Source organism: Colias croceus, chromosome 14, assembly GCF_905220415.1.
Source record: "Colias croceus chromosome 14, ilColCroc2.1".
In the NCBI taxonomy this organism is placed as follows: Eukaryota; Metazoa; Arthropoda; class Insecta; order Lepidoptera; family Pieridae; genus Colias; species Colias croceus.
The window spans coordinates 2,502,078-2,520,059 of NC_059550.1; positions in this window are offsets into that span (position 1 = coordinate 2,502,078).

The following is a 17,982-nucleotide window of genomic DNA, read 5'->3' on the forward strand; positions in this document are numbered from 1 at the left end:
CGGACGCTAAATTAAACACAATATTCTTCGCTCGTTCTACGCGTATTTTCGGTAGTTAGTATATTAATGAAATAATTATATAAAACAGTGAAGTTGAAATCATGGCAAATTATGTAATATGATAATTTATTATTATTTTTTATTTATAATTATTGATGATAATCTATACGTATATAATAAAACAGTAAAAAAGTGTAAGTATGTATGTAATATATTCAAAAAAAACAATATTAGGGAAACAGTATAGAGCACGAATCCGTAAAAAAATTCTGCCTGTGTGTTTATGTCTGTCTGTTTGTTTGTATGATTTGAATGAATGTTATATTGTTGTGTTTATATTATATTTATTATATACTAGCTTTCCGCCCGCGGCATCGCCCGCGCAGTCAAAGAAAAACCCGCATAATTCCCGTTCCCGTGGGATTTCCGGGATAAAACCTATCCTATGTCCTTTCTCGGGTATCAAAATATCTCTATACCAAATTACATGCAAATTGGTTCAGTAGGAGTGATTGAGTAACAGACAGACAGACAGAGTTACTTTCACATTTACAATATTAGTACAACATTAGTATAATATTAGTACAAGGTAAATTAGCTTGGAGAAATATTTGCATATCTAGTGGTGTGTATGTCGTGGTCATATTGTAGATTTGCTCATTTCATGAAATGGCCAACATAGTTTGGTCAGATCGTTAAATCGTCAACGTTTCACGATTTGGTCATCGACATTTGGCCAGAACGTATAAAATATAGGTTAGGTTAGACTTTAATAAACAACGCACGAGCCGAGCGAGCAAAGCGAGCGTGCCGCGGCAGCGGCCGGCGAGTGCCAGAAGCGAATCGCTTTAACAAAAATGGTCGAATTTCGTGAAATGGCCATCCACGTTTGGCCAGATCGACGATCTGGCCAAATGTGGATGACCAAATCGTGAAACGTTGGCAATTTAACGATCTGGCCAAACTAAATTGGCCATTTCATGAAATGAGCAAATCTACGATATGGCCACGACATGTATATTACTCAGATCTTAGAGCGCGTTTTCACTATAACGTTCAGGCCTATACAAAAATGTTTCGATATCCTAACATTACTATTTAATGTTATACTTATTCCTAGCAACACTCTGATTTTTGTTTTCAATAAAAACAAGTTTTTATTTGAAAGAAAATGGTTTTGACTTTATAAAAAAAAAATAATTATCATTCAATTTCACGTTCTTGAGCAAACGACAAGACGACTACCGTGAAACAATAAAATATCGAGTCCATAATAATTTGTTTCGTTATTAATATTTGACCATAATAATTACGAAACAAAACAAATAAATAAATCGTCACTTGATAGTTGAAAGTGGAAACACGCACAAAACCAGAATTTGCATTCGCGAGTGTATTCATACTTAGGGTTGCCAAACAGTATTCTACTGTTTTTCACTAAATTATACTTTTTACTGTTTAACAAAAAAAAAGTACTTATACAAAAGACTGTTTTCAGCATCAAAGTGCAGACACATTATTATGTGTTACATTTAGACGCTCACAATTTTTTTTATTTAGTCAGAGGGCACACACTACAATAAATAATGTTTGTTTTGCTAAAATACTGTTTAATAATCTTCATAGACCTGAATAATGAATTATGAATATACGTACTTTATTTCTTGTAAAAAAAGTTGGCAACCCTATTCATAGTGTTTGTCTACACTAATCTACACTAATATTATAAAGAGGAAAACTTTGTTTGTTTGTTTGTTTGATTGTAATGAATAGGCTCATAAACTACTAGACCGATTTTAAAAATTCTTTCACCATTTGAAAGCTACATTATCCACGAGTAACATAGGCTAGGTTTTATCCCGGAAATCCCACGGGAACGGGAACTATGCGGGTTTTTCTTTGAAAACGCGGGCGAAGCCGCAGGCGGAAAGCTAGTGAATGATATGTATTTTATTTGTAACTAGCGGTCCGCCCCGGCTTCGCCCGTACATATTTACGTTTTCTCTACATGAGAACCATCCTTGTACTTCAAGGGATACAATAAAAAAAGAATTGAAAAAACACGTGATAACGTGACAACGCGAAACGCGAAATTTTATTGACACTAATTTTACGATAGATTTCAAATAATGAGCAGGTATAACTTTATAATTTACTAGAGGTCCGCCCCGGCTTCGCCCGTGGTACATATTTCGCAATAAAAGGTAGCCTATGTCCTTTCTCGGGTATCAAAATATCTCCATACCAAATTTCATGCAAATTGGTTCAGTAGTTTAGGCGTGATTGAGTAACAGACAGACAGACAGAGTTACTTTCGCAATTATAATATAAGTATGGATTATAATAATTATTTATGGGAGTTCACTCATCACTGCACCAGTGATTAGTAATACAGATTGTGAATATATTATATTATATATACCTACTATTCACAACCTATTTACGTTATTTACTGGAACAACCATAGGAATCTACAAATAGGTAGTAGGTAATCATAGTAGTAATGGTAATAAGTAATAATATAATAATTCATAAAAAAATATACCATAAATCTTTCTTGATTTTATTGATGTAACACTATGAATGAAATATTTGTATCCATATAATATATATATATATATATGTTTGTATACCTAAGATCGTCGCGTCAATACTCAGCCCACGGAAACGAATTTATGCATAAATTCGTGTGAGTGTGATTAGATATTACATATTTATGTAATATCTAAACTCACCTGCATAAAGTTTCTGAAATGAATCGAAAGTCGTATTTTTTATTAATACATATTAATAAATAATAATTTATTATTTATTATAAATAACTAATAATTATTTATTAATAATATGATTACAATACTATATTAACTTATCTTCGAAAATTAGTTAGATATCATTTAAATATGAATCTCTTTTAGTTCTCGTTTCTGAAGTTTCAATGTTCTTTTGTTGTGTACCATTTTCAAAAAAACAATATTGAAACAATATTATTAAAAAATCGGCGCGCGGCACAGCAATTTGAGCATGGTCTACTCGTCTCAACGGAGCGATAGCGTCTGATGTATGAAATAGAATTATGTTTTTAGCTCCCGGAACGTGCGATGCAAGATGATTTCTTGCGTAATTAAAAATATAGTAAGCGCCAAAAGTGTTTTATCGTGATTAAACCAAAACTATAAGTAATTACAAAAAAGTGGTCGGACAAAGTTCTCACAAATGTTTCAATATAATTGTTTATGAAAAAAAGAACATAATAGGCATTACCATGTCAAGTAAAAAACGTAAAAGTGTGAAATTTAGAGGTAACTTCGTGAATTTTTTCTATCGAGTCAATTTCAATATTTTATGTTTTTGATCTGACAGTATAATCGAAAATATCATCAAGTTTTACATATATTTTATTTTTTATATTTGGTCTTGAATATTACACGTATCAACTAAATGTTGATTGGTGATTTGACTTTATTCGCGTTCTTAACGTGGAATGGAGCCGCAAATTCAAGCGATATAAATATTCAATTCTTAATGAGTCTTGCATTGGAAAGATAGCGTGCATTATACTGGCAAGTACTGTAACCGCGGAATTCACTATCAGGATGTCAACAAACTAAATAAGTACCTTATGGAATTGGCTCGGAGGAAGACATTTAAGTCGCTGTTTTCGTCCAACTGAAAGTTGAGCGCTGCTTACACCGTGCTCTGTGCTCAGTTTGCCTATATTTATTGCATTTTACATTGGATGTAAAAATTAGTATCATAATGTCTGCTAATAAAAAATGTGTGCGTGTACTAGAGTACCTACACACGTAAGAAGTGAAACTTCTTTATGACCTTATTTTTCAAAAAATAATTTACTATATACAATATTATAATATAATTTATAATTATATTTTCTTTTTTCCTAAAGCCTTATTTTTTGCTCACCCACCTCCTTTTAACGTCTCTCCTTACATATTACATACGGTGGCCTGGAAGAGATCGCTACCTAGCGATAAGGCCACCGTTTGTACACTTTATTTTCCTATTATCTGTACTTTATGTGTCTCTTTTGTGTGTGCAATAAATAATTAAATAAATAAATATTACAGAAATACGTTAACCTAAAACGCTCGTCGCTATAGGGATAAGTAAAAGATGGCGCGTAACGGAAAAATGTCACGCGTAACGAAAAAATGTTACACTAAATTTTTTTCCAACCCCGATAAAAAAGTTTCACTTCAATAATAACGTCAAATACAACGCAAGGACTAATGTCTGCTAATGATGGAAACTGGTACCCTACAATCTTACGGTTACTTTTTTTTGGTGAAGTATAAATTTTTATAGTAAGTAAAAGTAAGTATTAAATTATATTTATAAACCTTACTAAAAGTAAGGAATTAAAAAATTGGCGATGATGAAAAAGATTATTCACAGTCGAAAAACTGGTCTTGGGGACTTTATACATAAGGGGAAAACAATTTTGTTAGCATTATCTAGAAGACTTATTGAAGTGAAACTTCTTTATCGGGGTTGGACAAAAATTTAGTGTAACATTTTTGCGTTACGCTGTAGGCGTGACATTTTTGCGTTACGCCGTAGCTGTAGGCGTGACATTTTTGCGTTACGCGCCAACTTTTTCTTATCCCTAAGTTTCACTTCTTACGTGTGTACTCTAGTACACGCACACATTTTTTTTCAACAGTAGCGTCATCTAGCGGCTCCATTTGAAAACATTGTAGTCATCATCTACTTTGTGACTACTCCCATAATTTATAATTTACTAGCTTACCGCCCGCGGCTTCGCCCGCTTTGTCTAAAACCTAATAAATTATATGCTAAAACCTTCCTCTTAAATCACTCCATCTATTAAAAAAAACCGCATCAAAATCCGTTGCGTAGTTTTAAAGATTTAAGCATACAAAGGGACATAGGGATATAGGGACATAGAGACAGAGAAAGCGACTTTGTTTTATACAAGTGATAACTGCGTTAAAAACAACCGATTTCAAACTTGCACTTGCAAAATTTACAAATACCTACAGACAAAAATGCTCATAAAATAAAAACTACTGGGCCTATCCGAATAAAATTTTTATGGGACCAATTCGACACCATCCCGCATCGAACAAAAAAAGAATCACGTAAATCGGTTCAGAAACCTCGGAGTAATCGGTGTACATATATAAAAAAAAAAAAAAAAAAATATACCGGCCGAATTGATAACCTCCTCCTTTTTTTTGAAGTCGGTTAACAATGTAGTGATGATAGAAACCGTGCATTTTAATGAACATCGTAAAATTATTTATACTCGAAAAATTTACGTATAAACTGATAATTTTTCCTACCGCTCAAACCTTAACAAAAAGGACCAATATGATAGAACGCTTCTCATACTACATACATAATTATAATAATATGATGTAATGAAAATATTTCCTTTGGCATAACGGTGTAAACGCATCCCTTGATTTTCCTCTTCAGTACCAGGTTAACCCGCTATTTCTAAAAGTATAATGGCAGTGTCGGATTTAACTAAAGTTTTAATTAGTTGCAATAGTGAAATTGGAAGAGTGCGGCAGGATTCAAGGAAGTATATTTGAATAACCCGGCTTATACATACCATTTTCATTAAAAGCTCTATTAGCTGGAATACTTATTATGAATGAGAGTTATTATTGTAATAGCGAATTTGAATAAGTGTCGCTTGAAGATAATTATGTTCGGTAGCGTTTCTTGTATGGCGTAGAACATTAATACCTACTTGTAGAAAGTATTAAAGTAGTTTGAATTCAAAGTATGATTGGTATAGTGTTTAGGCGATAGTTCTGGAGGATATGGGATCGATTTTTACTATTGAAATAATGTTATATGTGCAAGATAGTGTTTTGTAGTATGGGGGTATAGTATGTTAAGAATATTAACGATTGTCTCGTTTATGTGATCTGTCTTGTATCTATCCAATACCCAATCCATACTTAAGGATTATACATATCCGAAAAAATATTTTTGTATAGTTTTCCTGATCAGAAAAACAATACTTTAAAGTGAGAGTTGACGTTTCCTCTAATATTTTCAAACAAGCCTAATTTTATAAAGATTATGCAATTGAGTATTTGAATAAAAAATTTTTTTGTGCTAAATGGAAAGATTATACATTAGTTTTATAACAAAACTATTTTTTTAAATTTTTTTTGCAATAATTCAAAAGTTATTTCAAAATAAAAATTAGTCTTTGAATCCAGTACCGAAAACACACCGACAACTCCCGAAGCGTCACCCGGACGCGTGTGACGTCATAATGTTAGTTTTCACACATTGCAGTTGATAGAAAAACGTATACAACTAAAACATTTTGACGTCACATCTATGGTGACCAGTCATGGCGCGTTTATAGTCACGTGATTTTAATTAAAATTTCATCAATTTTTAATTGCTTATAATTAATTGAAAAAATTTTTTTTTGGAGTTTTTTGCATTAAATATCAATAATATTAATAATAAGGTTTTAAAATACATAAAAAAAATCAATAATTTTTTTTTATTCAAATACTCAATTACCAACAAGGCAGGAGAGCTCGTACTATAAACTATACTTGTAATAGGTATTTACGCAAATATGAAATCCAAACATTTCGCATCTCATATTCCAATAGCCATTTAAAAGCGGGCAATCCCATAATCGTTCGAAAAGGCATTTTAAACACGTGTGCGATATAATTACTCCATTTGGATTCATTTGCTGGAATCGCTCGGACTATCCGCGAGTTTGTTCGATATTTTTAACGCAATAAATAGAGCAATCAAATGTTGGAAATAAATCCCATTTGATATTTCTATGGCAATTATAGGTTATTTTTCGCAATGAGAGAGATAGGTGAGATGTGTAACAAGATTAAATACGTAGCAATATATTTGAAATTTGTATTCAAGTAGTGTTTATTTAATTAAAAAATAACTAGATGCATTAAATCCATACTAATATTATAAATGCGAAAGTAACTCTGTCTGTCTGTCTGTTACTCAATCACGCCATAACTACTGTGTGCCTAGTGCGAGTTTTCATCGAGTACGAAACGTTACTATCGCGTTTGCGTCACAGCCGAATTAGTATGGGAAATCGAACAGCGCCCCAAGCGGACGTATGGGGAAGCTTTGATTCCCCATACAAATTTCGCTGTGACGCAGACGCGATAGTAACGTTTCGTACTCGATGAAAACTCGCACTAGGCACACTGAACCAATCTGCATGAAATTTGGTATGGAGTTATTTTGATACCTGAGAAAGGACATAGACCAAGTTTTATCCCGGAAATCCCACGGGAATGGGATCTATGCGGGTTTTTCTTTGACTGCGCGGGTGAAGCTGCGGGTGGAAAGCTGGTATATAATATACGTCAGTAAAAATTGGAAATATTTCAGAGTGTAAGATATTTTCAAAACTTTTGCAGATTGTTTAGTATTTCATAAATTTAATGATATTAAATTGAATAAAAAATATTTAAGTTTAAACTAAGCTTAGAATTACTAAGAAGACTATTAGATACCACTATACAATCCATAGAATACTATAAAATTACGATAAATCCGCTGAACGAACCCTTCTTGACATTTGAGGATTAATCATCCACTGACAAGCTAAGCCATTTTCTAGAAAGTGTCAATTTTAAAAGTGGGATAAAAACTGATTCGATTTTCAAATAATCAGAGGTACGCTGATAGACAGTAATTGCTGCTCCAGTAACAGCGACGACAACCTTTAATGACGTCGAACGAGTTGCAAGTTTCAAAGCTCCTTTAATATTAAGAGTGCCTGTACCAGTACGAATACAATATTGTAGGATGTCGATTTAAAATAATGTTCATACCTGAATTGTTTGCAATAGTTGCTCTAACTTCACGAGGATTGGAATTCCAACACCTACATTCAAACGTAGTGTTGAATTCCATCGACATTACTCCAGCCCATTTAAATGAAACAAACCAATCGAACCATGGCAATATAGGCCATGTGCAATATTTCTAAGGGCTGATTTTTTCAATCGTTGGTTAAAACTTATTCAACGAATAACATATAAAGCTACTATTTCAAAAATGTATTCCAATTTTCCGTATTCGACAGTTTACAGGTGACATTTTAAAATGTTCGTGTAATACTTTATTGGACAGATTAATTTTAACCAAGGATTGAAAAATCGGCCCTAAGTGAAATAGTTTTACTAAAATATACAACGACGTCATAAATAATATGTTACTTGTCATTCAAATCCTCTTCTACATCAATTAAAAAAAAATCTTTTTTCAACAGAAAAAAATATACATGTACCTACCTACGTGCAATTTTGGGATGACTTACATATAAGTGAAACACCGTAGGTACACTTATATCAATTACACTTCCGTCCGTTCCGTTACACTTATATTATCAATTATAACAAATGTCCACACACTAAAACACCACTTAATCACACGTCCAAAAGAAACTTCCAATTCATTCTACAGAAACGCACTCCAAACTTTTTCCCAATCAGCTATAACAGATATCCCATAATTTAATTAACCTCTTAACTAATAAAGGAAAACGAATGTTATCTCGAAGCGGAAAGCCCATCTAAGCCCGGAAATTAATTAACGTGATTAAAGTTTCGGTCATGTGTGTCGGTGCCGTGACCTAGCCCTTACTTCCGTACGACTTAACCCCAACAATAAAATATGGATCAAGCCATAAATTAAAGGCGGGTTTAAAGGTACTAATGCTGTGGGAACTATTATTTAAATTACTTTCACGTTAAAAGGGTTGCTCAAATTTCGGTTCTGGATTGAATAGATTGCTCTTCCAGACGATCCGACCTGCAGACCAATCCATTTTTGTAGGCTACAAAATGAAATGGAATCTAATGTTTTAAGAATATTATTTAGTCATGCAATACTAATAAGCAAGGTCCTTATGAGATTAAAGTTAAGAGTATGATGATATTCGAAATTGCAGTGTTACAACTTTTTTATTAGGTTTCGGGTAAAATGCAATACAAGAAAATATAAAGGAAATGTTGGTTCATTCTTTGAGTTTTAAAGCTTCTAAAGCTGCTTCTCGTATTATTGCTATACGGTATGGATATTTTGACATAAGATTCTTTGTTCAATTCCCTTTTTGCTGGTTGTATTATGGTTGAATTTCAGAATAGGTAAGTTCCTACTAATACAAAAAAGTAATAGTTTAATACCAACAATACCACTTCTTCTTATCATGCAAAACTTATTGAATGTCCATGTTCATAATTTGCATTAAGAAGATGTTTTCCCTAGATATTCCCAATTCCCATCGTTAACCCTCTTCTATATACTTAGCCTATATTTCTTACGCTATTATTCATCAATCTACATATTGGTCCATACACCAATCGAGGGCTTCCCAAATAATATTGCCTTAATTGGACTTCGCAGCATTTCGAGAGCGAATACCGTCGAAGTTCAGGGGGTAGCCTATATGTTGCCGTAATAATCGAATTAAGACGTCTTCAGAGAAGTAATTGAAACTAGCTTAGAATATTACTAAATAACGATACAATACATTTTTAATTAAAACCAAACTTTTACACAGTAAGTTGTATAGACAATAGTTAAATTAGAAATGCATCAACGATGATAATGAAGAGTCATCATTGAAACAATGAAATTCATAAAAATCCTTATAAAATAAGTAGTAAAAATCTCCATAATCGTTTCATATAAAAATAAACCGTGTTCAGTGTATGCGTGCTATGGGACATCTTTATTAATATCCCTTTAGTGACAAGATCATTGATTTGAACCCAGGACTCCTGAATTACTTACGCGAAGCATTATGCTATGTACTTTGATCAATACAGCATTCAAAATAAACTAAGAACAAGTCTGGTAATTTAAAACTCCCAAACTACACTAGACTAATTGCATCTCTTGATTAAGGTAATCCTTGTATGTATTCTGGCTGCAGTCTGAACAAAAGAATTCGCGCCAAATCTCTTCGCCCCAATTCCTTATCATTGCTATAAAAGAACTTTCTAGAGATGATTACGTTAAATGGTATCAACAGCCGTTTATTTTGGTTATAAAGAGAGATTTCCTTATTGGATATGCTAATGGGGATATCTATTTTCTCGTACTTGGATAAATTTAAATAGAAACTTTCGACTGTTAATACAATCATTAACTTGATGGTCATAAATTGCTGATACCTTTATATTGGTAAAGGATAATATGGTAATATAACTGGCATAATATATAATGACTAAATCAATAGTCATGTCAAAATCGGCCTGTGTAGACACACACACACACACACACACACACACACATGCAGAGGTATAAAAAACTAAAAAAGCAGATGATGATGTAAAATGATGATATAAAACGATCGTAGACAATAAACACAACCTTTAGTTTACCTGTACTTTTTTATGATCAACATCAAATTTTATTAATTCAAATACATATTTTACAAATACTTTTTCACAACCGTATCTAACAATGTCTCTAAAACCAAAACAAAAATTCATATAGGTTAATATTCAATAACAAAATACACGCTTAAATACACAGCGAATTTAATCCGAAACATTGGCAAAGTTCGACGACAAAGGCCATAAAACGGACACATAAAACAACAAAGTGTTGTACATTATACCATCGACCATTTACTTGGGTTAACACGGGAGCTATTAATATTATTTCTCTTCCCTTCTTTTTATTTACATAACAGCTTCTCGAATTTTCTAGAGTATTTATCGCAGTTTATTTTTAGAAAGATTTTCTATTGATTTTCAACTCTGCTTTATTTAAACTCAAACTCAAAATTTATATATTAAATAAGCCTAGAAGCACTTCTGAATCTTCGCAACATAGATTAATATTTACAATTTACCACCGCTTAGGAAAACAGTTTGTACAAACTTCTAAAAGAGCAACCAATAAACTCCGCAGTTGCTCTTTAAAATTTTCTTTTTCTGCTCATTCTTGGTGTTTTATTTTATACATATTTAACCGAAATAAAAGCTATTTCATTATTATTTTCTATTGAAGATTTTGTTATGCTTGACGCGAATTTTGAATTTAAATGGCTAACCTAATTCCTTTATGTAAGTACCATCTAAAATAAGATAACGTTCCTAGTGTGAGACATCATGATAACCTGAATAACTTGTAAACATTAATAAACATTATAATGAGCTTCATTTAAACGTAACCCTATTAGATATTATAATACCAAAATCTGCGTAAAACACAGGCCACTAAATTCAGATCTCGTTGAACGGTTGTAGCTACCCGACAAGTGGTCATTTGGTTTCGTCACTTCGAGTGCTCGCAAATGCGGCCCTAAATACATGCTCTGCGATACACTGGATGGCAAAAGAAAGTATCCGTTTTATATTATATACATTTTTATATAGATATCATTGATGAAAGTGTATACAAGCAACTTTACAAGCTTGTAGAATACTTACCTACTAGAATACCACTTTTTATAAAAGTTCTTCATATACAAATTGCCACTCAACAAAAAAATTGATTGAATTACTTTATAGAAAGTTAGTTAAAGCAATATGACGTAAAGTGACTGTGTTATACGTAAGTTAAAATTCTATGTAATTAATATGACCAATTGATCCTTTCAACTGAGTTTCTCTTTTTGATTTCAATTGGAAACTAGATAATAAATTTTATACTCAAAAACGTAGTAACAATGAATTTATTCCCGAAAACGTAAAAATTATTAAAATTATAGAGAAAATAAATCGTATGTTGAAGTTTTAAAATTGTTGTCTTTTAAATGGAATACAAACAGATTTAGAAATTAATTCTGTGCAACTACTAAATATAAATTATAGGTACATGCGCTAATGATGGTCTCACTTCACCTAATTACCATAATTAACATCAGGTAAATTCTAACATTCTATTCACATAAAATGTATGGGTAATTGAATGTCCGGACCTTTGATGGAGGATAGTATTATGTTATCGACACTACGCCAATATTACTTTGGCTTTATGCTATATAACAAGCCTTCTAGTAAATCCATACTAATATTATAAATGCGAAAGTAACTCTGTCTGTCTGTCTGTTACTCAATCACGCCTTAACTACTGAACCAATTTGCATGAAATTTGATACCCGAGAAAGGACATAGGATAGGTTTTATCCCGGAAATCCTACGGGAACGGGTTTTTATTTGAAAACGCGGGTGAAGCCGCGGCCGGAAAGCTAGTATATTATAATATAGAATAACGTACATATTCCGTAAAGTGGAACACCCACCTTTTGTCAGATATATTTATTTATGATTCATTGCTCAAGATAAATTACAAATTGAGACTTAACCTAGGATACATTGTAACCAACGGCGGCCTTATCGCTAAATAGCAATTTCTTCGAGACAACCGGTTGTACAGAGATAAATTAAATAAAACATACTTGAATGTTAGTGCCTAGGCTTAGCTTAATGGAAGAGCATTTAAACTTTCCACAAAAAAATAACATGAGAACAAATATAAAGAAAATATAAAAACAGTTTCACTTTTAAAAAATATATTAATATTAATACAAAGAACTGCTCTTCCGTACTAATTTTATAGAGATACAATAAGGAAATAGGGAATCTGCGAAAATTACGAGAAATTTTTTATACAGCATCATCATCATCTACATGATATGCATTCGAGGCCTTACTCGTTTACCGATTTTGATTATATTATGGACTCTATTCTCTATAACATAATATGTATAATATATCCTCGTACTTATAATATATCCTGTACTTAAACTTCTCATCCAATAGCCATTGCTATTCACACAAATTTGAACACGTTAGATCACGCTATCTCACTTAATGTTAGTATCGACGAAGTTGGCAAGTTAAATACCATTGTCTCTCTCCACGATCCCAGCTAACAAGTGAATTGTAAATGTAGCACTGAAACCCTATTCCACTGCAAGTTCATTGAATAAGTGATCGAGTTTCAATAGTAATCAACGCTTGTTTTAAATCTTTGTTCTTGGGTACATTTTCTTGAACGGTTTCGGAGGAGAAAGAAAATTGTTTTTGTTAATGAATACGAATTTGTGTTATTTCAATGCTAGAATACAGGAATTTAAGTTCAAATTTCTATAATTGTTGGACAAAATATTACGACAAGTTCTGGTTGCAAGAGGATATACGTGAAGGAAAATGTGGCACATACATTTTACGTTTCCTTGGTGTGTCTTCTTTATACTGGAGATTTATTATAGTCCTTTCCACCTAAGATGATTTCTGTGACACATCGATTTTTGACACGTGTAGAGATGTCTTTACTGAAATCGTATCAATTGTTTCTGTTAATCGATAATATTTTATATGGAAATGAAATCGATTTGAATAAAGTACCAAAATTAGTTTTCTCGGCATTTCGCCAACAATTAACTAAGGAAACTTAGTTACGCATCCAGAACCCGCTGAATCGATATTTTAACAGTTTACATAAATATTAATACGTGCAAGAATGTATTTACTTTGTTGCAGTTGTTATGAAATGTAAGGGAATGATTACGGAGAATCGCCCACTCAACCGTCGCGACGACATCCTTAATCGTTCCTAGAAGACTCGATCTTCACATCATGGCATTGTCTTAGTCTAAGTTTCATCAGTTACACTTAAGTCATCTCACTGTACAGTCACTAATTAAATATTAATAAAGTAAATTAAATCTTTTTTTAAAAAGTTATCACACGGTCGCTCAAACTTGACTGGCGCAGCCGGTAGGATTTTCACGTGGAAATCCTTATTGAAGTAATCCTTATATTACTGTTTTCGCTGGAAATTCAAAAATCAGTTTCTGCGAATAATTAAGTAAAAGGAAAGTCGATAGGATTCCGCAATCCTTTATTACTGTCTTCGTGAAAAACTCGAAAATCAGTTTACGCGAACAACTAAGTAGAAAGGAACTGTCTTTACGCAGAAGTGAAAATCTCGAATCCAATAAATATATGTCAAAGTGATCGTGCGAAAGTGTAGTGCAGTGAAGTGTAACTCAGGGAGAATGCAGATGAGCAGCTTGTGAGTAAACCTTTTCACTTCCCTGTTTTGTCTCATTTCCCATTTCCAATCAACATCATTGGAACATATATGTTAATCTGATTTTGTTAAGCACAAAAATAGGCTCGCATAAGTAGGTTACATATAATAGCTACATCGTGTAGTATTAGGTTAAGAATAATATATTGTCTTTTGAAATTATAAATATAAAATTAAAAATGGAATCTTTCAAATTAATTCCACAAGAAATACTTAATATAATACCAAAATATGATGGTAGTAAAAGTTTATTAAATTTATTTATATCAAAGAGTGAGTACGTTATAAGAAATTTTAAAGTGGAAGGGAATCGAAATCAGAACGAGTACCTTTTTCATGCGATTACAAGTAGGCTAGTTAGTAAAGCAGCCAGTCTACTAAGCGAACACCAAGATATTGTGTCTTGGGAGGAGTTAAAAACTCTTCTTTCCCAACATTTCGGTGATACAAGATCCGAAGAATGCATAGCGTTAGAGCTAGAATCACTAAAAATAAGAAATGGCGAATCGTATAATCAATTTTGCCAGAGAATTCAAAGTATTAGGAGTAGTCTAGCAGCTAAAGTCAATAGGCTAACGGACACGGGTATAAAATCCGCGAAAAACATAATTTACGATAACGCCGCATTAAATGTATTTTTGTATAATTTACCGGAAGATTTAATTAGGATAGTCCGTTTGAAAGGATGTACTAATTTAGAAAATGCCTTAAGCACCGTCACTGAAGAGGTGAACTTCATTAGCCAATATAATGCAAAAAATAAAATAGTTAAAGGCAACGCGCATAATCAAATGCGTCCAATGCAACCTAACTTTATACCTAACTTTAAACCAATTTCAAATAATAAATTTAATCAGCCAGTAGGTAATAATAATTTTAAATTCGGTATTCCTAATCAATCGCAGGGATACAGACCAAATTTTAATCAAAATAAGGGATATAAACCTCCTACATTAAATCAATTACCACCGAACCGAAGTTTTGGCCAATTCACCAATCAATTGCGTCCACAAACGAGTAATTTTAATAATAACTTTAAATATGGTATTCCGAATACAGGAAATTTTAAATTTGGTATACCTAACCAATTCAAACAGAATCCATTACAAGATTCTGATGTATCTATGCGCACCGCGCCGCCAATAAGACAAAATATGCTGAAAGACGAAAGTTATGAAGATGAAGCAAGTTTCTATATAAATCCGCCACCCGAAATGTGCAGGGATAACGAAAATAAATATTATGAGGTTGAACTATTAAATTTTAGCGAGGAAAATATTCCCGAAAATGCCTCAGACAACCAAATAAATTTAAACTATTGCAATAGCATCCTTAAATTACCGCATATCGTAATACCGGAATTAAATTCACGTTTCTTAATAGACACTGGTAGCGACAGGTCTTTTATTAGCCCCGAAAAGGCAAAACAATTTTATTCTAAGCAAAGATTTTATGAACCATTTACGGTAATAAGTACACACGCACAAAGTGTACATTACGAAGTAATAAAAACAAATTTACCTGAAACATTTAAAAGTTCAGATTCACATAAGTTTTATATATATAATGTAGACAAGAGATACGATGGTCTCGTAGGCTCGGATTTATTAACAAAATTAGAAGCGAAAATTGACATGAAAAACCAAGTTTTAATTACTAAAACATCTAAAATTCCAATCGTTTATGTAGAAGATTTTGAAAAGTGTAAACAATTATTAGTTAAAACACCGATTTTACAATCTCCTGATTGTTCAAAGCCAATTAGGATTAACGCATTAGGCGAACAGGATAATATGTCAATGATCGTAAACGTCGATAAAAATAATCATAGCCCCCGACGTAATTTAAATGTACCATTAGATTCAAATAGGAATTTAGAAAATATAAATCAAACTCCAATGGAAATTTCTCCAAATTCAGAGAAAACGAATAGTGTATTATCTATAGGAAGTAGCACCATAACCGCATCTGAAAAATCAAAAAATGATATTAGTAGTACTATACATTCTGCTGAAGATATAGACACAGAAGGTATACTTATCTTACAAGAAGCCGTGGACACGAAGCCCAATCAGGTTCTCGTATTTCCCTGGAATAGAAATGAATTATCAGTTAAAATCACAAATAGAATTAGACAAAAAATAATGCAAGTACACTTACCTTTAGATAATGTAGACCTTGTTAAACAATTTCTTAAAGAGTATACTAAACCAAAAATAAAATACTTTTTCTTTTTCGAAAATGAAACGCATAGGAAACAATTTACCGCAGCTACAATTAATCTCTTTAAAAAGGGAACAGTTAAATTTTATGAATGTACAAAACGCGTTATCTATGTTAGTAACGAACAGGAACAACGCGAGATAGTTTTAAAATATCATGAAGGTAAAAATAGTCATAGAGGTATTAAAGAAACATTAATTCATTTAAAACGAACATATTATTGGAATAATATGGATCAAACAGTAGCAAGTGTGATAAATTCGTGTGAAATTTGCAAAAGGATGAAATACGACAGAAATCCATTGAAACCCGAATTGCAATTATCACAAACGCAGGAATACCCTTTTCAGGAATTATTCATCGACACCTTTACTATAGAGGGAAAGTACTACCTTACTATAGTTGATGCGTTTAGTAAACTAGGTCAAGCCTTTGAAATTGATACTAGATCAACCCCGGAAGTTGTAAGAGCACTGATAAAATACTTTTCATTATACGGTGTACCATTAAAAATAAGCGCAGACCCAGGCGCCGAATTCAACAACACTTTATTAAAAGAATTATTAGCATTCTATAAGATTAAAATACATATAGGGACACCGCATAACCCAAATTCGATGGGAATAGTAGAACGTTTTCATTCAACTATCATAGAGATATATAGAATCGCGAAATATGAACGAAAGATTACCGACGCAGCATCAGTAATGACATATGCAATAATGTCATACAACCATACTATACATAGCGCAACGGGATTAACACCATTCGAGGTAGTTTTCGGTCATACAGAGTCAAATGACGCATTTCACGTAGATTTTAATAAACAGTATACTCAACATTTAGTTAAAGATCATGTTAGAAAAACAAGATACCTTTATAAGTATTTAACAAATAAAATAGTTAATCAAAAGCAGCAAACCATCGATAAACGAGGTGGTGAAAAAGAAATCGACATTGATTTGGGCGATACTATATTTATAAAAGGCGTAAATACACGTCGCAGTAAAGATAAACCCCGCTATCAAAAAGCTCAGGTAGCAGGACCAGTTCATAGGAACGTGGTACCTATCGTTACTCAAAAACGAAAGACTACAGTTCCGATTAAAGATATAAAACGCCCTTCGCAGGTGTGTACTGCTGGTAGCTCAGGCGATCCTCAGCCAGGCCCTTCACGTGCAGCAGATTAGAGACAATCCAGGCCTTCTACCCTTAAAGGAAGGAAATGCCGTAATTACGTACGACACTTGGATAGTTATTAAGATATTAGATTTAGAACCTATATACGAGGATTTAAAATTAAATTTAAATAATTATATAGAATTAAAGAAATACGTAAATAGTTGTTTTAATATTAAGAATTTTGATTTAGATTTTAAAGAGGCACAAATTCAAACAGATTTTATAATGAATATTACTATTAATAAATATAAGCAATTAGTGCCATCAGTTAGAATAAAACGTGGTTTACTTAATCCAATTGGTTCTTTTATTAAAGCAATTACTGGTAATATGGATAATGACGATGCCATAAAATATGAACAGTTAATTAGTAAATTAAATAACAAGCAAAACGCTATGGATTACAAGGTGACTGTCATTACAGAAATGATGGGAAAACTTAACAATATTATAAATGTTACAGGAAGCAATTTCATTCAAATTAAAGAAAAACTCGATAAAATCGAT